At 32.4% G+C, this 26,372-nt stretch overlaps 1 protein-coding gene across 1 annotated transcript in view; it reads left to right on the forward strand.

Annotated features, from left to right (window-relative positions):
- The window catches only part of LOC129942914 (protein Malvolio), a 63,904-nt gene that overhangs the window by 8,114 nt on the left and 29,418 nt on the right, over window positions 1–26,372 (forward strand). The gene's annotated exons all lie outside the window — the stretch shown is intronic.

Below are 26,372 nucleotides of genomic sequence, written 5' to 3' on the forward strand. Positions count from 1 at the left end.
CTAAATAGCTACATCGATGAAATGTCATAAGACTTTTATCAAAAAGTTTTATAAGTTTTTGTTGTAGTTTATTGTATATTGCATCGTTTTCACAATATATACCTGTTTGTTTTGGTTCTAACACTGTCTTAATTTTTCTCTCGAAACTTGGTGATTCTAATAAATTTGGAGAAAGTTCAACTAATTTTCTATTTCCATTTATTCGTCTTATTCCTATTTTTCATCCTTGATAATCTTGATTAACTATTATCTGTTGTTTGTAAGAATTAACAGCTTTTTCTATAATAACAAAATGATCTAATAATTCTTCTTCTTTAGAATGTCGAGTTTCTAATTCCTGTTCTTCATCTATATGATTTATTTCATTGTCTTTTATTTCTCTGCCTAAATAATCGGCTATTGTATTTTGTGATCCTTTTAAGTAACTTATATCAAAATCATACTCTCCAAGAGAAAGTATCCATCTCTGTAATCTTCCAGAAATATCCTTCCCTATACTTTTTGTTTTTAACCATTTCAAAGGCTGATGATCTGATTTTAATTGGAACTTCCTTCCATACAAATATGGTCTTAAATATTTAATGGACCACACTATGGCTAATAATTCTTTTTCCGTGGTTGAATAGTTTCTTTCATGATCATTTAAGGTTCTACTAATATATGTTATGGGATGTTTGTCTTGAGCTAATACAGCACCAATCGCATAATTTGATGCATCGGTAGTGAGCTCAAATTCTTTATTTAAATCAGGGTATGCTAATACTGGGGGACTCATTATATTTTTCTTTAAAGTTTCAAACGATTGTATATATTGGGAATCTTTAACATCTATTCTCGTTCCCTTCTTCAAATATTTAGTCATTGGTAACGCTGTACGAGCATAGTCCGATATAAACTTTCTATAATACCCGGTTAAACCAAGAAAAGATTTTATTTCTGTTGTGGTTTTAGGTATACAAATTTTCTGAATTGCATTTATTTTCTCTTCATTCGGTTTCAATCCATCTTTAGTAATCACATGTCCTAAAAATTTAGTTTCTCTTTTCAAGAATTCACACTTGTCTACCTGAATTTTTAAATTATATTTTCTTAGACGCTCAAATATTTTGGTTAAGTTAATCATGTGTTCCGTTAAGGAAGTACTAAATATTAGGATGTCATCCATATAAACTACGCAAATTTTGTTTATTAATCCCTCCAGAATTTCGTTCATCATGCATTGAAATGATGCTGGAGCATTTCGCAATCCAAATGGCATCCTTAGAAATTCGTAGTGACCATTAAGTACACTAAAAGCTGTTTTCTCGATATCTTTAATATCAACAAGTATTTGGTGAAATCCCTTAGCGAGATCTAATACTGAAAAATACTGGGCGCGTCCCAATTTGTCAAGTATGTCTTCTATATTAGGAAGTGGGTATTTATATTCAACCGTATTTTCATTTAGTTTGCGGTAATCAATGACCATGCGCCATTTGTTTACCCCTGAATTATCCGTTTTCTTCGGAACTACCCATACTGGGGAATTGTATGGACTTATACTCTTTCTAATTATCCCGTTTTCTAACATTTCAGATATTTGCTTATTTATCTCTATCTCATGTACTTTGGGATAGCGATAAATTTTTGTAAATATTGGAGTATCATTTTTTGTGCGTATTTTATGAGTAGTCTGTGTTGTTGCACTAAGCTTTTGTCCATCCGTATAAAATAAATCTTTATTTTTTCTTAAAAATTCTGTTAATAACTTTCCTTCTTCTTTATTTAGATTTTTATGTAAAAGTTCACCTATCTCTACTGAGCTATATTCCATTGTATGAATTTCATTATAAGGAAAAGGACATTGATCATTTGAGTTGATTGATTCTTTTTCTTTGATTTTCGAATTACAAAAAGGAATTTTATTATTATTTATTTCTAAGTATTTATCTCTCATATTGACAATTCCTCCTATAGCGTTTAAAAAATTTGATCCTATGATCGCGTCAAAGCTTTTATTTTCAAAATTCATCAGTTTCCACTCCATAGTGGCTTTTTCATTAAACTCTACGGGTAAATTAGTTATTATCTGTTCGGTTATGTAAACATGAGAGTTTACTGTGTTAACTTTAATTTCTTTGTCTAATATTATTCTTTTACAGGATTTTAATTTTCTGTTATCAAGAAGGGTCATAGTAGATCCTGTATCCACTAAGACTTTAATATGTTCTTGTTGTACATTTAGCTCTACGACAGGAAGTGTCGTTGACCCCCTTGAATAAAATTTACTTCTTCACTATTTTTATTTTGTTCGTCGGTAAGACGATTAACTTCCATTGGTTCTTGTCTTATCTGTCTACTATAATTAGGGTTCCGATAATAATTTTGACTTTGATAATTATTATTTTGACCTTGATAATTTCTATTTTGAGGTTGGTAATTATTATTATGTTGGAATCCGAATTTATAATCTCTAAAAGGATTCTGTCTGTGGTTACCTAAGACCTGATTATTATTTGTCCTTATTTGAGCTGAATTCATTCCTAAATTATTATTTCTTTGAACATTATTGGGATTTTTATTCATGTTATTATATCTAGGTACGAAATGATTCTGTTTAGGAATGTAATTATTGAAATTTTTATTCGTATCTATGGGTTTTTTTACATAGTCATTATTTAACATGGAATTTGATTCCAATAAATCATATGCTTGCATCATAGTAGTACATTTACTTGCAATGATTATGGCTTTCTGACTAGAAGTTAAATTACTTTTGAAAGCTTCTAGTATTAACAATTCATTGTTGCTTTGGGTATATAAAAAATTAGGCTCGAGCTGTGCCTTAGTTTGTATTTTCTGTAATAAACTATCTAATTTTTCATACAATTTATTTGTATTTCTTTCTTGAACTGATCCTACTTCTTGAGCTAGTTTTAAATAACTTTCTTTTACACTATAATTCCTTACCAGACTATTTTTAACGTCCCTCCATGGGGCTAAGTGTGTGAGAGCATTTAATGCTCTTATTGCTTCTCCTTGTATTTTGTGATGTAAGGTGAAGGTAGCTTTGATGATGTTGGCTTGTCCAATAATTTTTCCCATCAGGTATTCCACCGCAGATATAAAGAGTGCCAAATTGTCTTCCGAGGCACCTCTGAAAGGTGGTACTTGCTGGAGTTCTTTCAGCAAAAATTCTTGCTCCTTTTCTTCTGCTACAGTTAGTGGTAATTCGTCATTAGTTGACATGTTGATTTGTTTTGTTTTTTTTTCACTTTCACTGTTCTTTTATTCGTATTTCTTCTTTTTTTTTTCTTGCTAGTCACCGATTACTTTTATTATTCTGAATATATATTTTCTTTTTTTTCTTTTTAAATAAATCAAACCAATAAAACACTCTCTCTGCGAGAATTCACAATATATGTCCTTACGGATCTTGAATTGTTATGTTTTTCACTGATTTTTAGTGCGCAATTTTTATTATTTTTTTTTTTTGTAAGTATCACGTCGTGTTCCAATATACGTTTGGGTTTCACGGTTACGATCACTAGATAAGTGTTTATTATTAATTTTCGTTTAATAATTTTTTTTCACTTATCCTACCGACTGCGCCAATTAAAAAATGCTTTTGCGAGTTTGGGTTTTTAAAAAGAAATTTATTTAATGGAAACAACGTTTCTATTTGAATGCTGGATGATGACTCTCTGATGATTTGATGATCGGTTCTATTGTTGGGCGAAGACTTTGTTATCTTTATGCTGCTTCATCACTTTTGTGCACGAAGAATGTATCTCATTCTTCTGTGGTGGTCCTCTATATAGAGTTTCGTCTTTTGTTTATTTATATGCTGGATAAGCACAACGGATCTGTGGAATTGGCTGCTGTGGTGATGGTTGTGGGAAGATCAAGTGGCTCAAGTGTAACTTGCATAGGTTGAAAAGGTTTTAATTTCCTTAAGAAAGAGTGAAACAAGTGTTACTTAAATTATACATAAAATATGTCACATGCTCTTGTATCGCCTTATTGCTGCTTCACGTGCATCCAGCCGTTGCTTTTGATTTATTGACCCGTTAATTTTAACCGTTGTTAAAATTCGCTGTGTAAGAAAATAAGTGCATTAGAATGAAGTCACTCTCATTCGTCGTTTAAAGTGAAGTGCAGTAAGTTGTTAGTTTGTTTATCATCAGTTTATAGATATTAATTATTTAAAATATTTTTAAATTGATTTAGAACAAGTAAAAATGGGCCGTAAACGACATTGTTCTCATCAGATTAGAGAAGTTATCAAAAAGCTTCGAGGTGATGGAAAAACCTATAAATCAATCGAGAGACTGGTTGGTTGTTTTCAAAATATGGTCACAAATGCCTTAAAATGGACCAGCCACCCAGAAACCCGAGGAATACCAAGAAAAACTACCTAAACCACTGATCGACAGATTACAAGGGCTGTTTAAACCAACCCGTTTACTAGTTCAACCCAAATAAAAAAGGACCTTAACCTGGATTTAAACACCTCAACAATCAGAAGAAGGTTGCTGGAAAACAAACTACCCTCTAGAAGGCCGAGGAAATGCCCATTGCTAACTATTCCACATAGACAAAGACGAAAACAATTTACGCAGCAGCATCTTCTATGGAGCAAAGAAAAATGGCGGAACATCTTATGGTCTGACGAGTGAAAAATGGCCCGAAATTCTGGATTAAGGACATTATGAAATCAGGAGGGTACATAAATATTCTGGAAAATGTAATGTTGCCGTATTTTGAGGAAGAAATGCTCCTTAGGTGGTCATTCCAACAAGATAATGACCCTAAGCATACCTCGAAGGCGGCAACGACGTGGTTTATAAGCAATAAGATCGATGTTATGGAGTGGCCGGCCCAGTCTCCGGATCTTAATCCAATAGAGAACTTGTGAAGTGATGTAAAGAGGGCTCTGGGCCAAAAAAAAAACGGTGATTTTTTAAGAGCTTGAGAACTTTAAAAAAAAAAACGCATACAATTTGCAAAATCTCATCGATTCTTTATTTGAAACGTTAGATTGGTCCATGACATTTACTTTTTGAAGATAATTTCATTTAAATGTTGACCGCGGCTGCGTCTTAGGTGGTCCATTCGGAAAGTCCAATTTTGGGTAACTTTTTCGAGCATTTCGGCCGGAATAGCCCGAATTTCTTCGGAAATGTTGTCTTCCAAAGCTGGAATAGTTGCTGGCGTATTTGTGAAGACTTAAGACTTGACGTAGCCCCACAAAAAATAGTCTAAAGGCGTCAAATCGCATGATCTTGGTGGCCAACTTACCGGTCCATTCCTTGAGATGAATTGTTCTCCGAAGTTTTCCCTCAAAATGGCCATAGAATCGCGAGCTGTGTGGCATGTAGCGCCATCTTGTTGAAACCACATGTCAACCAAGTTCAGTTCTTCCATTTTTGGCAACAAAGTTTGTTAGCATTAAACGATAGCGATCGCCATTCACCGCAACGTTGCGTCCAACAGCATCTTTGAAAAAATACGGTCCAATGATTCCACCAGCGTACAAACCACACCAAACAGTGCATTTTTCGGGATGCATGGGCAGTTCTTGGACGGCTTCTGGTTGCTCTTCACTCCAAATGCGGCAATTTTGTTTATTTACGTAGCCATTCAACCAGAAATGAGCCTCATCGCTGAACAAAATTTGTCGAACACTGATTTTGGTAATAAAATTCAATGATTTGCAAGCGTTGCTCGTTAGTAAGTCTATTCATGATGAAATGTCAAAGCATACTGAGCATCTTTCTCTTTGACACCATGTCTGAAATCCCGCGTGATCTGTCAAATACTAATGCATGAAAATCCTGACCTCAAAAAAATCACCCTTTACATACCTCGAAAGAAGAATTATGGCAATCAGTAAAAAAAGCTTAAGAGTCTATTCCTATTGACAGGTGGCAAAAGTTAGTGGACTCAATGCCAAAAAGGTGTCAAAGGTGTCAAATATATAATCAAATCAAATGATTTGCTTTTCTCCAAAGTTAAATGCTGACTTTTATACAAAGTTAAATGCTGACTTGTTCTGTTTCTGTTGAATCATTCTTTATAAAAATTAAAAATAACAATAAAATGTAACTTAACTCAAATATCTTGGCAAATATTGAAGATATCGACTTTAAACTAATTTTATCTTATGAAAAATATTGTTTTCAACATTAGGTATATTTTTTAGAAAATTCCAATTGACATTTTTTTTCCTAAGAAAATTTTCTCAGAAAAATTCAATCAGTATTTTTGTATTATCTTTCAAAAAATATTTAATAGACAGATTTGTTAACAAAACACGAAAACTGACAAAAACAAAAAAAAACTGATAAGAAATTGTTTTCGACTTAAGGATTATAAGAACAAAGAAAGATATAGACTTGAAATTTTCTCATCTCACTCGAAATGTTGTTAGTTTTAGAATACATTGAAAACAAAATAATGTTTAAGGCAGGTATAACTGAGATTCGGAATCAGCACTCAAATTAAACTCTAAAAAGAATTATTCAAAAACGTAAAGGAATTACAGTCAAGGTTTTTCCATACTTCAAATAGAATCATCGAATAATAGAAGACTCGTTACTTATCTTATAACTTATGATAAATTACGAAAACTAAGTGATATATTCAAATGATTTACACTGCACCTAGAAAATAAAAATAGATACTTTGCCAAATCCTCATAAATTTCTTTTTTAAGGTGTTTTAAGTAATTCGTTATTTTCCTTATTTATTAATAATGTTAAAAATCAAATGCCGAGAGGTATTACGATAGACGATGTTGATGTTAAGGTCCTACTTTGTGCAAACGATCTCTTTATCATTTCCGATAACCCGTTTACTCTACAGCTTCAAATCCATAAGTAACACAAAATAAACAGCTCGAAGTCTTAAATTATGGCTTTCAAAACATGCAACATGCGACGATATTATCGAAGTTGTCGATGAAATAAAATATCTTGGTTATCCACTCACATGTAACTCAAATGTTCATGCACATGCTTAAGTAAAAACAAAAGTTGGCAATGTCTAAATTTTTTAATAAAGGGTGATTTTTTAGCTACTATTTTTTTGGCAACACTAGTTTAAACCGCTGAGGCACGTTTCGTGCTCATTTTTTGCAATAAGCAGAATTGTAGATTTTGGGGTGAATATCAAAATTAAACTAAGCGGATGGACCATTTGAGACGCAGTCAAGGTCAAGAAAATAATCTTCAAACATTAAATTATATGGACCGTACTATCAATGCATTTTTCTGAATTGTATGTGTTTTTTTTTTAAATGTTGTTACAGTTTCCAAATTTAAAGACTAACGCTTCAGTGAATAACTGCCTCTGCTATAATAATGAAATATACAGTCATTAGCATTCGGAAAAACTAGAAAATGTTCAAAGATATTTTTTCAAACGAATTTCCGGATTATCAAAGAACACCGCTTATAATGCCATCCATACAGAGTCTGGCTTACTTTACATTTTTCTAAAAAAAACTTGAACTTGATTACATTATCAAGGTAATGAGTCGATCAGACCTATAGCTTTGAAAACGAATTCTTAAGATTAGTTTTGGTAGTGGTTAGAACCCAGTCAAAAACTGGTGTGTTCTAGTTATTTTGAAAGAGTTTTTGATCACATTGCGAACCGATAATATCGAAGAATTAGAAATGTCTTTATACGTCTGCATAGCTCGCATAGACCAGAAGTTATATTAGAATTGTAATGAAAGAGATTCTTTCTCATCGACAATTAAGTCTTGCCTAGGTGCGAAAACAATTATTTCAGAGATGAGTTTTTAGTTTTAGAAATAAGCTGCTAGATTTTCAAAGTCAGAACTGAAATACTAGAAATGTACATATAGATCTGATTTAAATCCTGTTTGTTCGTTTTGCTTATTTAATCAGGATAATAATATTCTAGTTTGTTGCATTGTGTCCAACCTTACTCCATTTCATCTCAAGTTTTCTTTCGTTAGAGGAATTCATTTAGCGTTTTTATAATTTTCTATTGATTTGCAAATTAATCAATTTCAAATTGTAAAGTTTAAATTTTGTTTAAAAAACGAGTGTTTTCTATGATATACATATGTAAAGTTTTTAACATCACACATATTTTAGATAAAATTAAATTGTAATCAAATGGAATTGTAAACAAAGTTAAAATCAATAAAAATGTACATTAAAAGAAATAGAGTACATTGACTTTAACTGAATTGTTAAATTGAATTTATCGATAAAAAAAAAACAAACATTAAATTGTGATTGAAAAAAAACTGGTACCTATTGATTATATACCGATACCTACATATTTGTAGCTTCCTCAAAATAAATTAAATGTTGTTTTTATAAAACTTAAAATCAAATAAATAAATACAAATGTTATTAGGATACACAGAAAACACGGGTTGCTTTTATGAATACACTTTTGTTTATTTAAGTTTGACCTCTTTTTTGTAATTATCGATTTTTACTTGTTTACTTTTTAATTTAGACAAAAAAAACAAGTTTTTCTTTTGAAAACAACAATGAACTCGAGATTTTACACAACTGCTCTATTTAGTGTCAGTTTTATTCTTCAGTTTTTAGACTTAATAAATAAGGTGACGTTTCAATCCCAACAAAGGGTCACCTAAACAAATTTGATGAACAGAAGCTGGCTACGAGTTGTGGTGTTATTAAGAAATCAGCAGTTCAAAAGCTTTGAAAAGGTTTTCAATTACTCAAAATGCAAATAACTATGGATGTAAATCTTACATATAGGATATTTTCTGATTTTGTTTAATTTTAAAGAATATTCTGTTTAACCGATTTAATAACTTTTATCGTTATCTGTTTTTAACCATAAGCTCGTTCCAAAAAAGTTATTAAGTCTGATTCTTATAGAATTTACTTAAAAGTAATTATTCACAAATAATTAAATAAAATGATCTATTTGAATTTAAATATGATTTTTTTTTAATTTAATATATCACAAGTTTGATGGGTTAAAAGCACATCCGAAAATAAAGTTAAAGTTTGTAAACAAAAATGGCTTTTAAACGACATAACCAATAAGGTTATTGCATGCTGTGAAACTCGTTCAAAACGCCCCGTAGTTCGTAAACGTAACGTATAGGACTATTAAATGCAACGCTTATTTTTCTTTTGCTTTCATAATCAAGATCACAGACATTTTCACAACTGCACCTGTTTTTCAGGTTTATAGTACTTTGAAGACCAAAGCGAATAGAGAACACCATATGTCTAGCTATGTGTTTTTCCAAGTAAAGGTTCAGTATATAAAATCAGTTTCGACGAACTCAATAGAAAAAGAATTTGAGATGATAGGGGACAAAAATATGGCAGGCCTTTTATCTTTGAAATAAAATAACAACGCTTTTTGATTTATTTGGGTTGTTTTTTAAACCATTTTTGTCTGACCATCGTCTGATTTCTTCCAGATCTTCTTTCAAGGAAGTTGAAGATTATTCGATAAGCCTAAACGCACAACTGATGTACAACTGGGCTTCACCATCGTACAAACAAATTGAACAGTGTTTGAATTTAAACAAAAGCTCATTGACATAGATTGAAAAAAGAGAAATCAAAAAGGTATTAAAATAAAGGTGTCAAAAATGTCTTTCAAATGAGTTAAATGAGAATTTGAAAGTTTTTTTCTTATAATTAATTTTTAACTTCCCATAGGAAGTTATTGTTTGTCCGATCAAATTGAAAATTTTGACATATCACGACGTTTCAAAGTCCTTAGAGTCGAAATAAAAGATTTTTAGAAAGATGTCTGTGCGTGCGTGTGTACGTACCTTCGCGACGTTTTTTTCGTCGTCCATAGCTCAAGAAACAGAAAAGATATCGATTTTAAATAGATTTTGTTATACAGATAATAAGGCAGAAAGATGCAGACAGGGCTCTCAAGAAAATTGCGTGGGCGGTTTTTCTTACCATAGCAGTTTGAAAAAAAGATGACAATTTTGGTTAACCCTAAATATCTTACGAACCAAAAACGCTAGAGACTTGAATTAAATTTTATATAATTATTTATTGTACCGTGATTTCAAAGAAGTTTTTTGGAAAAAATCCATTTAACTGTTTTTTTTTATAAATCAATAAAACTGAAAAAAAATGTCTCACCACCAAAATTTTACGACTAAAATATGCTTTCATCGCTCCAAAACAATTTTTTGCAACGAAGAATTATGTTTTTGACATCTGATAAAGTTTTGAGAAAAATCGAATTGACAGTTTTTTTTACAATTAATCAAAATCTAAAAAAACATTACTCAAAGTTGTTAAAAATTGAATATCGATTCAAATATCTTTTCAAAAACTTGAAATTTAGGCTTCAAACTTACTTTATCTTATAAAAAATATTGTTTTCAACATTCTGAAAAATGTTGAGAAAAATCGAATTGACAGTTTTTTTACAAAAAAATAAAAACCTAATAAAAAATTAATAAAAGTTGGTAAAAATTGATTTTCGACTCAAATATCTTTTCCAAACTTTGAGATATTTGCTTTAAATTACTTTTATCTTTCAAAAAATATTGTTGTCAACATTCAGTAAAATTTAAAAAAAAAAAATCGAATTGACAGTTTTTTTATAAAAAATTAAAAACCAAACAAAATTAACAAAAGTTGGTAAAAAATGATTTTCGACTCAAATATCTTTAAAAAAATTTGAGATAATAGCTTTTAACTAATTTTACTTATAAGAAATATTGTTTTCAACATTAGGACAAATTTTAAGAAAAATCGAACTGACAAAAATTTATAAAAGTTGGTAAAAATTGATTTTAGACTCAAATATCTTTTCAAAAATTTGAAATATTGGCTTCAAACTAATTTTTACTTACAAGAAATATTGTTTTCACCATTCGGTAAAATTTTGAAAAAAATGCAATTGACAGTTTTTTTACAAAAAATAAAAATCTAAAAAAAAAAAACAATACTAAAACTTGGTAAAAATTTGCTTTCGACTCAGGTACCTTTTCAAAAATTAAAAATATTGGCTTCAAACTTATTTTATTTCACAGAAAATATTGTTTTCGATATTCAGTAATTTTTATATAAAAATCCAACAGTCGGTTTTTTTCATAAAAAATAAAATCTACAAAAAATAGTACGCAAATTTGGTAAAAATTGATACAAGCACATATAGACAAACTTTTAAGCAAGACAAATCAACAGACATGATGACAAGTTATAAGTGTGGGTCGCATCCCAGCCTCTTTTTTTTAAAGAAAACCCAATAAATAAAAATAAAGGTTGTGAACTAAGCTACTTATTGGTGTCAACAAAAAATAAATGCCATCATTGAATTTTAAAAGATATTATTGTACAAAAGTTTGCCTACAAAATTTTAGTTTCATTTCAAAGACATTTTTGACACCTTTATTTTAATACATTTTTGATTTTCTTAGCTTTTCTGTATCCATAGATATTATCATTTATGTCGAAAAAGTGCTGATTTTTAATGCTTACTTAATTACTTAAGGTGGCGGTCCTGTGTGAACTAGGGCCTCACCCAACAAACTTCTCCATCTAGCTCGGTCCCTAGCTAGCTGTCTCCAGTTTCGCGCTTCAAGTTGGGTGAGGCCACCTTCCACTTGTGCGCGCCACCTGATCAGCGGTCTTCCTCTACTGCGCCGTCCTGTGGTTGCGGATTCGAAGACTTTCCGGGTCGGAGCGCTCTACGTGACCCAGCCATCAAAGCCGTTGGACTTTAATTCTGCTAACTAGGTCAGTGTCGCTGTACAGCCCGTGCAGTTCGTCGATATATCTTCTCTTCCATTCTCCATCTATGCGTACGGGACCAATAATCACCCGAAGAATTTTTCTCTCAAAGCACCCTAAGACGCTCTCATCTTTCTTTGACAGGGTCCAGGCCTCAGCGCCATAAATGAGAACCAAGATGATAAGTGTCTTAAAGATGGTGATTTTAGATTCTCGAGAGAGGAGTCCAAAGAAGCACCGATTTGCAAGAGTTATTCTTCGTTTGATTTCAGCGCTGGTGTCGTTGTCTGTGCCTTCGACCACATGCTCGGAAGAAGTTGTAGAAAATTTAAGCGAGTGTGAGCTTAATGTTTCTCTATCACAATCAGTTGATAAAGTTGCACTGGGATTAAAGTTCATCGAAATTGAGTTAGAAACGAGTTTTTGGTACAACTCAATAATATCTAACTCTTCAATTCCTTATTGTTGTGCAAATTGTTAAAACGATTAAAATAAAGAGCGAACCTTTATTGGCTCAAGGTTAGAACCGTATAGTTTCGAAACGAATAGTAAAATTATACATTTTAAGTGAAATCACTTTGTTCCATTAATAATCTCATTTCGTTTGTAAAACAAAGTTTTCTGTAGGCAAGGAAGTTTTTACTTTTGACGTCACGCTAAGATATTCTTATTGTTCGCAAGATGAAGACTGATAAAGAATACTATCCTCATTCACATGTAAAACATCAGAATGCAGCATAGCTGATGTTCTTAAAATCCCTGTACATATTCAAAAATATTAGTTTTAATAACTACTTGAAAATTAAAGGTTAAGCATATTAAATCGCTAATATCAAATCAAACAAAAATTCTGAAGTATCATTTTAGTAAAAGTATTATAGCAGTTCTGTTAGGAAACACGCATTCCCTCAAAACTTATATTTCAACGGCTTTTGGTTAAGAATTGAATTTCGCCTTTACGTTTTTGTACCATATCAGGTTTAAAAAACCTATATACCCCTTTAAAAATGCTAAAGGCAGCCAAAAGCATATTCTTGAAATCCCTGTTCATATTCAAAAATATTAGTTTTAATAACTACTTGAAAATTAAAGGTTAAGCAAATAAGCAATAATAAAATAATCCTTTAAATTTGTTTTTAGTTTACTTAGTTATCCGATCTTACCATTTTGTCAATGTATTATCTGACCAATGTCTGAATTGGTCTTATTTCATTTGGCTTATTTTCACGACATCCTTCGTCGTATTAGCTTTTAGTGTTATTGGTGAAATTTGTTTGTACAATCTGTTTATTTAAAAATGTTATTAGGGTTGGTCAGGGAATCGCAAACTAAGATAACTGCATTTTTAATACTAGAAGTATTTTAGACTTTTGACATTTCTTATTGAAATAAATAATCAAGAATAATACTCGTATAAATAATAATAATTAACTTGTTAAAATAATCTCTAAAAAATGCTTTGTACCTTCTTTTATTTTAAAAAAAACTCTAATTATTAAATTAAATAATACATCATGGAAAAACTACAAATTCATCATCACGAAACGTTTAAAGTATTTAGAATATTTTATAAGCTTAAAGCTAATAAAATAAATCAAAACTAAAGAACTCATAAAATTCCATGATTTTTCCTCTTAAGAAAGTAAAAAAACGTGACAATGATATTTTTTAATTTTGCATTTACACATACGTTTGTATAAGTTTAGAAGTTGATAGTCACGTTGTAATAATAATTGTTGGTTATTTTTACGTTTTGTAAAAAAATACAATTCGCAAAAGTTGAAATAATTTAGTTTTAAAATTAATATACAGTTGTATACAAAAGAATAGTAAGATAAGATTGAATTTTTAGTATTTGCTGTAGATTTAAAGATTTTCTTTCAAGAAGCTTACCTTTGATTTAAAAAATTGACTAAAAGTTGCCAATTGAGTTAAGAATATTTTATATTTAAGCTAAAAGCATTTTGAAAAATTACGGTGCTATCACTTTCAATGCGATAAGGTCTTGGTGATTTGATTCATTTATCCAGATTTCTGGCTTTTATGTTTGTAATTGTATTGACAAAAATTCTTACAATTTTTAAAATTTCAAACAAATCAAACATTTTTGCTTGAAGCTGTTATCAATTTTGTCTAATCTAACATTCACTTAAAAAAAGAAGTTTTGCGTACCAAATGAAACTACATTAAGCGAATATAAATAGCAACTTAATTTCAATTAATATTTAATGCACTTTACATTATATTTTTCAAGTATAGTGTAGATTAACGAATAAAATTATGTTCATACTTGTAAAGCTTTAGTTGATTTATCCGATGGTCTTATTTTTGTTTGTGTAGAAGGTGTTAATAGAAAGGCTATGATTTGTTTATTGAATCTATTAATATCAGTTAGATTACCTATGATATTAGAAAAAAATGTAAACAATGTTAACTAGAATTGGGACCAGCTTTATAGTTTTAAGTAATTAAGTGGTACTCAAGAAGCTAATTAATATAAAAGATACTTTATTGCCTCTTAATCAGTTAAGTGTTCACTATAAAACTGAGTGTCATAAAATATAAAGACACTTAAAATATTGAAACAAACACATTTATGTTTCTTACATTCTAACTTAAGACCGGTTGGACAAAAGATTTAGTTGCTGTTGATAAAGTTGTAAAGATATTTGTCAAGGAGACATGAATATGTCGTCACTGACAAACTCTTAAGAAAAAGATGAATCTTTTTTGCAAACGATATTTGTATATTCTACATTTTCTATTCTGGTTAATTTGCCATTAAATCTTTATTTTAATCTATATCTAACCGCATATTAAATCGCTAAGATCAAATCAAACAAAAATACTGAAGTATCATTTTAGTAAAAGTATTATAGCAGTTCTGTTAGGAAACACGCATTCCCTCAACAATTATATTTCAAGGTCTTTTGTTTAAGAATTGAATCTTGCCTTTACGTTTTTGTACCATATCAGGTTTAAAAAAGCTATTCCCCCTTTAAAAATGCTAAAGGCAGCCAAAATCATGGTTTTTAAGGCTATTCAATTCTTCATAGTTTTCAATATTTTCATAGCTATACGTTTTGGACTTAATTTTCGCTGATTAACTTTGATATTATCTGCTCAAGTTTTAAAAAAAAAACCTAATTTCGACAAGAACAAAAATTACTTTCAATCCTTTTGCCTTTTTTGATTAAAACGCTTTTAGCACAAATGATTGAGCGTTTCTTTTATGAACATTTTTTGAACATATCATGAAATACCATAAATATTTCAACTAAATATTTAGAAAAGGTTTTATGAGGAATGTCGCCAGGTAAATGCAGCCAAACAACAGGAATGTAAAGCGGCGCTGCATAGAAGGATAAGAGTGCTCATGAGCTCTATGAGCAGAAGAGGCGAGAGGAACACCGACTTCTCAGAAGAAAAAAGAGAGGGCATGAGAAGCGTGCGGTCGAAGATGTTAAAAGGTTTAAAAGCAGGAATGAAGTTCAAAAGTTTTATGAACAGGTAAAACAAAATTCACAGGTACATAAACCTTGAACCGAAGGCTGCAAAGACGAAAGTGGAAACATCATAGTGGAACCGCAGTCAATGCTGATGATATGGAAGGACCACTTATGCAGACTGTATAACGGCGACGACGAACCGAATTCCACTGTCAGGCAGGATGATCCATTCACTAAGACGACGAAAGCCAACAATCCCGTCCTCCCGACTTTGACGAAGTAAAGATTGCCATATCTAAGCTGAAGTCTAATAAAGCCGCTGGAGCGGATGGCTTGAATGATTGAAATTGGTGCATGCTCCTAACCAACTTATCTGTAAGATATGGTCGGAAGAAAGGATGCCCGATGAATAGATCCTCAGTATTGTTTTGCCCGATTCTGAAAAAAGGAGACCCTCTAAACTGCACCAACTATAGAGGAATCAGTCTACTTAACATCGCCTATAAAATCTTCTCTGCCGTTATATGTGAACGTCTAAAGCCCATCGTCAACAATCTGATAGATCCTTATCAGTGTGGTTTTAGACCAGGAAAGTCCGCAGTCGATCAAATATTCACATTACGGCAGATCCTGGAAAAAACCCAAGAACACTAAATCGACACTCACTACTTTTTCATAGATTTCAAGGCCGCATATGACAGCATCTACAGGGACGAGCAGTACAGAGTCATGTCTAGTTTTGGAATCCCTGCTTTGTGCAGGATGACCATGGAGAATTCAAGGTTGGAAACAACTTAACAGAACCTTTCGATGTCAAAAAAGGCTTTAGGCAAGGTGATGCGCTGTCATGCGATTTTTTTAACATCGTACTTAAAAGAATAGTGCAGAGCTTACACGTCAACCTTAGAGGCACTATCTTTCAAAAGTCTGCCCAATTACTAGCATATGCTGATGATTTTGACATAATCGGAAAAACTCATCGTGATTTCAATGGAGCTCTTGTGAGTATTGAGGCAAAACAAAGTACATGCTGTCGTCAAGAAAGGCCATACAACACCGACGTTTTGGTCAAAACGTCACCATCGACAGACGTAACTTTGAGGTAGTTAAGAACTTCGTCTACCTAGGCTCCGCTGTAAACACAAAAAATGTTGAGATCAAACGCAGAATATCTCTTAAAAACCGCTGTTTCTTTGTGCTAAGAAAGCAATTGAGTCCTCTCTCGAGTGTCACTATATAAGACCCTCATCATCCCCGTCTTGCTATACGGTGCAAAAGCATGGACTATGACAAAAGCGGATGAAAGCACCTTGGGTCGATTCGAGAGAAAAGTTCTTGTGATCTACGGTCCTGTATGCATCGAAGGGGAGTAGAGGAGAAGATGGAACGACCAGTTGTACGGGCTGTACAGTGACGTAGACTTAGACAGAAGGTTAAAAGTCCAATGACTAAGATGGCTGGGTCACGTAGAGCGCATGGAAACCAATGCTCCGACCCGGAAAGTCTTTGAATCCACACCCACAGAACAGCGAATTAGAGGAAGACCGCGGATCATGTGGCGCGCACAAGTTGAAAGTGACCTCACACAACTTGGAGCGCGAAACTGGAGACATCTAGCTAGGGACCGAGCTAGATAGAGAAGTTTGTTGAGTGTGGCCCTAGTTCACACAGGAATGTAGCGCCACCTTAAGTAAGTAAGTATTAAGAAAAGGACGTTTGGAAAACCTTCATGAATTTAAAAGTCTTATAGATTTTTTTTTTAATTTTAAAAATTAGTATCTCAAAAACTATCTTAATATAGTAATTTTGAAGTTGAATTTGAATTGAGGCAATTAAAACCAATTGCAAAGTGAAATTTGATTGCCACGAACAAAACTTTGTCGACCAGTGTTATCAATTGATGAAGTCATCTTCCTTAATTTTCGAATTACTATTTTTTCAGATTTGACTAAGAATGTATAATGTATGTATGTATAGTTAGGTATATTATACGTTACAAACCTTAATTGGAATTTCTTGGAATTTTAATTTCTAGACATTTTAAAGTGTAGGAGTCGTTGTTTATTATTGTAGTGTTGATAATTTATCAAAATCCCCATCAAATAAATAATAAAATTCCCCTGATCTAGGGACCGAAAACAAAAACAAAACAAATAGAAGCTATTTAACAACTGTGAGATATGGAGCTCATGTTTTAACCTGCCTTCCTGTGATTGCATAGAAATATATATGTAAATGCAAAATTGAGTTTTATCAATTGATAAAACAACTGATAAAATCAACTTCTTCCTGTTGCAAAGTCTAAAAGCTATTGCATACATACTCGTATGTATATGTGACAACAGATTATTTCGTCACCTGACCTTTTTTTTATTTATGTCTTACTTCAGATTGAAGGAAATATAATTTTTTTAGTACCTACTCAACAATTCTCAGTGATATGTGAATTTTGTTTTTGGACTAAAAAATCAACATATAATTAGTTTTATCATTTGTGTAAACGGTAATTGTGCAAAGTATCGAAAAGTTCTCTTAAAAGTCGATTGTACTGACATACCCCAGGGATTTCCCAAACTTATTAAGGAGACATGTGTGGACAATACTATAGATAGTATAATTTTATAAACGGAGCTTTCAAAATATTTTGTTTTTGCATAGCTGAAGAAAAATTCAACAGTGTTTTTAAAAAATCTATTCAAACATATACATAAGTTGAACTCATATTTACTAGATTTTCTACAATTAGATCAACAAATTTAAACGTATGTATGTATAATAAAAACATTTAAAAGCTAGACTGTTGTGTTCTTTTTATAGTGGCGCATTATGTTCAAAACGTTATAAATAGATAAGCTAATATTCATCACTTAAAACTAAGTCATTTTAGTGACGAATTCTGAGCGACTGTTGTGGTTTCCGAATTATATTTTTCTCAACATTCTTGTTTTTTTTATAAATAAAAAAGAGGCTGGGATGCGACCCACACTGATAACTTCCCATCCCGTCTGTCGATTTGTCTTGCTTAAAAGTTGGATATATGTACTCGTATCAATTTTTACCAAATTTGCGTACTATTTTTTGTAGATTTTATTTTTTATGAAAAAACGGACTGTTAGATTTTTATATAAAAATTACTGAATATTGAAAACAATATTTTCTGTGAAATAAAATAAGTTTGAAGCTAATATTTTTCATTTTTGAAAAACTATTTGAGCCGAAAGTAAATTTTGACCAAATTTTAGTATTGTTTTTTTTTTTTAGAGTTTTATTTTAAAATTAACCAAATGTTGACAACAATATTTCTTATAAGATAAAATTAAATTAAAGCCAATATCTTAAAGTTTTGAAAAGATATTTGAGTCGAAAATCAATTTTTACCAACTTTTATACATTTTTTTTTTAGGTTTTTATTTTTTGTAAAAAAACTGTAATTCGATGTTTCTCAACATTTTTCAAAATGTTGAAAACGATATTTCTTATAAGATAAAATAAGCTTGAAGCCTAAATTTCAAGTTTTTGAAAAGATATTTGAATCGATATTCAATTTTTACCAACTTTGAGTAATGTTTTTTTTTAGATTTTTATTTTTTATAAAAAAAACTGTCAATTAGATTTTTCTCAAAATTTTATCAGATGTCAAAAACATTATTCTTCGTTGCACAAAATTATTTTAGAGATGAAATCATATTTAAGTCGTACAATTTTGCAGGTGACACATTTTTTTTTCAGTTTTATTGATTTTTTAAAAAAACCGTTATATTGATTTTTTCAAAAAATATACCTGTTTGGTATCATGTTACAATATATTATATAAAATTTAATTCAAGTCTCTAGCGTGTTTGGTTCGTAAGATATTTAGGGTTAACCAAAATTTTCACCTTTTTTTCAAACTGCTATGGTAAAATAACCACCAACGCAATTTTCTTGAGAGCCCTTTCTGCATCTTTCTGCCTTATTATCTGTATAACAAAATTTATTTGAAGTCGATATCTCTTCTGGTTTTTGAGCTATGGACGACGAAAAAAAAGTCGCGAACGTACGGACGTACGGACGTACAAACGTACGTATACTCGCACGCACAGACATCTTTCTAAAAATCTTTAATTTCGACTCTAGGGACCTTGAAACGTCGAGAAATGTCAAAATTTTCAATTTGACAAATCGGACCCATTACAATAACTTCCTATGGGAAGTTAATAATAAATGAATTTAACTACTGGCTTTTGATTTATTGAGTAGTTATTAGAATTTAGGACACACAGAATTATGAGCAAATAGTATGTATCATAAAGAATTTTGATCACACATTATTAAAAAAAAAAAAACAATTTTACTACCGGTTCCCCTACAGTGCTATAGTCCATAGAGCCTCTTCTGGTTCGGATGCTTTGAAACAATTTTCGCCTCTTTCACAGATAAACGAAATAATCGAAACCGAGACAATGAACAATGGTTGAGATTCATCTTTATAAAATGCATGTATGAAGATTTCTTTCTCAAATCTAAAGAAGGTAAAAAAAGTTAATTTCTAAAAAATTTACAAAGAAAACACAAAAGGTCACCTCAACCCCTATCTCAATTTTATTTAAAAGAAGGTATTTTAATAACAACCCATAACACGTTTCATGAAATTCATAAAAAAAAATCATATTTGGGACATCATTTTTATTGTTTTATAGTTTTCTCCTTTAATCATTTATCAAAACCAGCACAGTTTGACTAACTTATATTTTAAAAGGTACCTAATAAAAGATAAAAGACTGAGACTGAAGTGAAATTCGATTCCCAAAGTAACCTTCAGATATTTCAAGTTAAGGTGTTGATGTTGATGTTGATGGTTGATGCGTCCTCAAAGCCGATGTTTATTTTAACCACATCACGTCTGCGAATAAATTTATAATAAATACCATTAATAAGTTCTTTATCAACAGTTATGATATTTTATACTTTGTATCTTTATTCATATAACTTTTCATATACATATATGCCGACACATCAGAAGGGATGCTAATAATAGATACGTTGGCGTAGCGTCGTTCGTCGGGGGTAATTACCTGATCATGTACTTTCCGTAGTTTGTTTTTAAGTTTGTATTTATTTATACCTGCATATGTATGTACCTAACCTACCCATCTTAATCGTAAATCATTCTTATCCATAAAAAAGGTGTTGTCACATCAAAATAAAATGTGTTTTGAACAAAAGATTTTCAAATGAAGCTTGTAGTCATTTTAATTTCCAATTCGAGATTATTAGGATATATATAATAAGGTTTCGTTTGTTGCCTTTGTTCTGTTTTAAAACTTAGTCTGTTAATTTACATTTTTGTAAAATAAACAATCAAATCAAATCAAATGCAGTGGCGCAACAGTCCGTTGTGAACCAGGGCCTAGTGACTTATAACTCTCAACCATTCCTTTTTTATTCATTTTTATTAATTCATTCTTAAACCTATCTTAAAGCTAGACAAAAATTCATTAACCTAGCCTAATTATCCATAACTTACAACTAACTTAATGGTCCCATAGAGACACTCTAAGTTACACTAAAGCCGCTCAAGCGCGCACTTTCAATATACTCGTCGTTCGGATAGAACGCCTCGAAAATTAAATTGTTGGTCGAAGACATAGCTCTTGCAATGTGACCTCGAACGAGTTTTATCAAGAAAATGTCAATTCTGTTGATTCGAGCAGCCTTGTATAGGACCTCGTTGGAATAGTAATGCACATAAGAAGATTCGGCTGTTCGATATAAACCGGTACAGCGTCGTAAACACTGCCGCTCGAACACCCGAAACTTCTCCATCTGGGAAAGGGCAACGTTGAACCACACAGGACAACTATAAACGATCATCGGCCGTATGAGGGCCAAGTAACAAATTACCTTCACTCTGTGGTCAAGCCGACTGCTAAAAAACAGCCGTTTCGTCAGAGCGAAGACTCCTCTGGCCCTGGTCAGAGCAGCATTTATATGTCTGTCGAAATATAAATACTGATCTAAGCAGATACCGAGGTACTTCACTACACTTTTGCTCGCTAATGGCTGCCCGTGAAGATCAACGATGACCATCTTGCTCCAATTCTTGCACTTATCCCTCGTGGCCCCAGCCAACGGAGTCCGGAACAGAATTGTCTCCGACTTCTTGACATTTATTTTCAGTTTCCAGTCGTCGCAATATCGCTGAATCTTGTCGAAATCACGCTGCAAGAGAATTCTAATAACCTCAACCTTTCAGGCTGTTCTGTACGCAATTAGATCGTCGGCGTACGCAATTGCCTTTGTAAGACTACATATCAGATCGCTGGTGTAAATGCTGAAGAGAATCGGCGAATTCACCGCTCCCTGTTGAAGACCATTTTTAATTGAGAATGTTGTGGTAGAAGTTACATTGCCACTTTTGACAACAAACTTTCTACCGTTAAGCATATCATAAAGTATATACAACAATGGCTTGCTAATGCCAAGCCTGCTCAGTTTTAGGTAAAGACCCTCTAACCATACGGTGTCAAAACCCTTTTCCAAATCAACCAGAACAGCACCTGTGCATTGTTGTTTTGATTTATTCCATTGGATATCAGAAACGAGTTTAGACGCAGCATGAATTGTGTCATGACCCGCCTTGAACCCAAATTGTTTATCCGGAATTATTTTATTGTCCGCAGCCTACTTAGTCAGAGCCCTATTAATGATCTTTTCGAAAACTTTGCTGATGTTCGGAAGAAGACTTATCGACCAAAGATTTGACGGGTTGGAGTTGTCCTTCCCCTTTTTCGGGAGAGGATGAACCACAGCAGTCTAAATTCAAATTCAAAATTGTCATATAATACGTCAGTTGTTAAAATAAAATTGAAGGAATAATTAAAAATAGACGACTGTCAAATTTTGCACTTTAATTAATATTAAATTAACAACAAAAAAGCTACAAGGTTAAATTTAAGGAATTGTTGCATAAACGTCTTATTATGTCACCAAAAAAGTCCAAAAGTTACATTTTGGAATATCCTTGATTTATACCTGTCAAGTTAGCACTACATACCCCCTTTTTTTAAAAAATGGAAGTACAATTCTTTTTTTAATATTTTTCTTTCCACAACTAGTTTAGTTAATTGCGTACTTAGCTTTAACAAAATAAAAAAGTGTAATGATAACTTGATATCAACTTAGCACTACATACCACTTTTTTAAAAATCATCGAGCTACAAATTATTTTTCTTTGCATACTCAGTTTTTTAAATTTCGAAAAATGTAGTACCTAATAATGAAATTATTGGATTGGTATTTCTTTTAAATCTTCTACTCTACTTACTCCAAATTTTGTTTAGTGTTGGGAGAACACTGAATCACTAGCTTAAAAGGTATGCAGAATTTTCTAGAACAAACTAGTTCAGCTCAGTTAAAGCTAATCAGTGAAAGTCAGTGCACAAATTTTATGAATGAACACAAAAAAGCTACACTTTCCTGCCCAAACTAGTCCAGTGCAGCTGGTTGAACACATCCACAGGTAAACACTTCGAATAGAGACATTTGATAAGTCGAATTGCCTATTTTAATTTCTAAATAATTTCTCCGTCTGGTTGACAGATCGTAGTAGATGGGTTTATGGTTAGTGGATGGACTGTCATGCCAGAAATATTGGGTTTAATCCCCTTTCAATGAATTGACAAATCCTCCAAGAATGATTCTTGTCGTGAAAATTGTATTCTCAAATTAACCGTTGGGAATCGGCTTAAAACTGTAGGTCCCCTCCATCCCTGACAACATTACTTGCCCACAGGAATGGTTGACAGTTGTAAGTCACTAGGCACTAGCTCTCCACGGACTGTTGCGCTACCCAATTTATTTTTCATTATATTGACAGATCAAGAAAATTAAATATATGCCGAATATAAGCAGAGTATTTCTTTTCTTGCTTTTTGAATTGTGGGATATAAACTAACTGAGAAAGAAAATCTTAATAATTTTATTTTATTGGGTTTGGAAAACTCATTATCTCATCCTGTAGCTTTTGAATTGTTTGCTGGCTTATCGAGGTAGACCTTTTCTTTCTCATGATCTTGGCGGTTAATTGACATGGCCATCACATGAGAAAACACGGCCATTGAATTTATTGCGCAAAAAAGCTATTGTTTCTCTAACTGTGTGGAAAATGGCATCGTCCTGTTGAAACCACATATTCCACATCTTCTAATTCGGGCCATAAAAAAGATCGTTATTATCTCACTACATCGAATACTTTTCACAATAACTGCCTGACGGACCTCGTTTTGAAAAAAATGACGGCCTGTTTATGCCGCCAACCCATAAACCGGTCCAAACAGCCACTCCTTGTGGGTGCATCGACAATTAATCTTGAATCATCATTCGCGAAATTTCGGCAAATCAGCTTATTGATGAATCCATTGAGGTGAAAATGTGTCTTATAGATGGAGATGATTTTCTTCAAAAATTGTTAGCACTTTTTGATACCATTATGACCAATGACGACGCTTCAAATGGTCAAGAGTGTACATACATTTTCATAATAAGCCTTAATAAATTTAACGCATTGCTCGATTGTGAATCTATCAATGGTTCAAATTGAGTTAATCTGCCATTGAGAAATGTCAAATCAAATGCAGAAAAAAAACTTGACGTTTAGGTGTGGTTTACATTCAACATCGGCCCTGAAAATTTAACCATCCTTGATTTTAGACTGATGAGCCTGTAACGCTTCCAATTTTAATTTTTTTAGATCACAATCATCGCGTTATGAGCAAAAGTGGATACAGAGAACTCACCTCATTTTTGCAAAATTTAATAACTTAATCACGTTTTATAAATTTTAAGCGATCTAATTTCGTAAATAACAAACATTCATCCAATGTTTTGAGAATTCCAAATGACAGCTCAGGTTGTCATGTGACAAATGGCGCTATCAACCGTAACATGAATGACTCGTTATATACATCCCACATTTAATTTACAAATTGTTGTTGAAGCCTCAACGTGTGGAATCAGCTAAATTGGTATGTGATTGGGCAGGTTCGAACGACATTAGAGACTTGAAAGAAAGGCAAGTTTCTAGTTTCCCTAACTATCAGTCAACTTATGTCAAAATGACGGCTAATCATAATTTATTATACAACTCAAAGCTGAACTTTATTACTTTGTAATTAATTTACTTTCTGCACAATTATATTTGGTGTTTTATGAAAAGGGGTTCCTTGTAAAATTTTAAAAGGAATAGTTAAGTAACATTTCTTAAAAAATACAAAATACAAGTCAAGATCCACTTGCATGAAGAGTGTTTTGTAGAAAAAAATGTTTTTGGTAGTTTTTTTTTGTCACGTTTTACTGAAGTTTAAGGTTAGTTAAGTACAGTTCTGAGATTGAAATTTATGACACTTGGAAAAACCAACTAGTTGCATTGGTCCAAATTTACGTTCAAATTGCAAACGAACCTGACCATTGTCATAATTTTGATAGTAAAATTGACTTTTCGTCCGTGTCAACGAAATTCAATTCAACAATTTCCTTTTAGATTAGTCAAAACACATTGGGCGCATTCACAAAGCTAGTGACGTAGTCAAAATTCAACTACCTTTATGAATGCAAAATTGCACTACAAAGATAGTCTATCCGGAACTGTCATATTAATGACAATAATACAAATATATAAAATAAGAAAAAATTGTGTTTTCAGAACTTTAAATGGTTTGTTTTCTTGTATATTGTATAGGGTGTCCCAAAATTAACGCAAGATTTGAATTAAACAGAAAACGCCGTTTTTAGTCTTTTGATAGTTAAATTTTTATTGACTCGTAAAGTACATAGGATAGGGTTATGTATGGAATAACACATCGGACAAATGGCCTCCACGGATTCGCATGCACATGCACACTCTTTTGTTGAAATTTTCCATGACCATTCTCCATAAATGTGGCTGAATTTCGTTGATGCAGCGTTGAATCTCCTCCTTTAATGTACGGGTGGTTGTGGGCTTGTTGACATAGACTTGTGATTTCAAATAACCCCATAAAAAGAAGTCTAATGGTGTTAAATCACACGATCTAGGAGGCCAATTTTGATCACCGAAACGAGAGAGTACACGACCTGGAAATGTCTCATGCAGTAAGTAAATTGTTTCACGGGCTGTATGACATGTGGCACCGTCTTGTTGAAACCACATATTGGACACATCAATATCATCCAATTTTGGCAGAAAGAACTGTGTAATCATGTAGCACTAGTACAATCACTGCTTGACCAGCATCATTTTCAAAAAAAATATGGCCCAATTATGCCTCCAGCCCAAAATCCACACCATACGGTCACGCGTTGTGGATGCATTTGTTTTTCGACAATCACATGTGGGTTCTCCGAACCCTAAATGCGGCAATTTTTGGGATTGACAAAGCCATCAAGATGAAAATGGGCTTCATCGCTTAGGATGATTTTGCTCGAAAAATCAGGGTCCATTTGTTGATGTTCAATAATCCATTCAACGAACTCTCTTCTCTGTCCATGGTCATTAGGCTTCAATTGTTGTGTTAATTGAATTTTGTAAGCATGAAGACATAGATCTTTGGTGAGTATACGCTGTAGAGAGGTTCTTGAAATTTGCAATTCTTGCCCACTACGTCGAATTGAGGTTCCTGGATTGTCAGCAACACTCTCACGCACTGCTTCGACATTCACATTTGAACGGCTTGTTTTTAGACGACCAGTGTGTTTGGCGTCTCCAACGGATCCAGTCTCCATGAATTTTTCAATTAATCTCTTCACAGTTGACGAAGTTAAAACACTATTCCGACCATATTTTGTATGAAATTTTCGAACTGCAGCCGCCAAGCTTTCACTATTTTTGAAATATTCTTTAATAATGAAGACATGTTGTTCTATCGTGTAACGCTTCATTTTTAATAACCCTATACTGTTAGCTGTCAAATTGCTTTTTTTTAGGGTTGCCAACACTTCACTGCACAAATGGCGGCAAATTCAAATCTTGCGTTAATTTTGGGACACCCTTTATATTGTATATATTTGTATTTAAATACCGAAAGATTCATTTCATTTTGAATTCTTGTGTCCTTAGCGAGAAGCTGATTGTGAAACGTCAAAACCAGGGTCCACTAACTTTGTAGCCGACATTTTTACAGTACGTCGCGTCCGAGGGGAAATTTTAACTACTTTTGTGGTTGCATTTAGCCAATCAGAATCC

Source organism: Eupeodes corollae, chromosome 1, assembly GCF_945859685.1.
Source record: "Eupeodes corollae chromosome 1, idEupCoro1.1, whole genome shotgun sequence".
In the NCBI taxonomy this organism is placed as follows: Eukaryota; Metazoa; Arthropoda; class Insecta; order Diptera; family Syrphidae; genus Eupeodes; species Eupeodes corollae.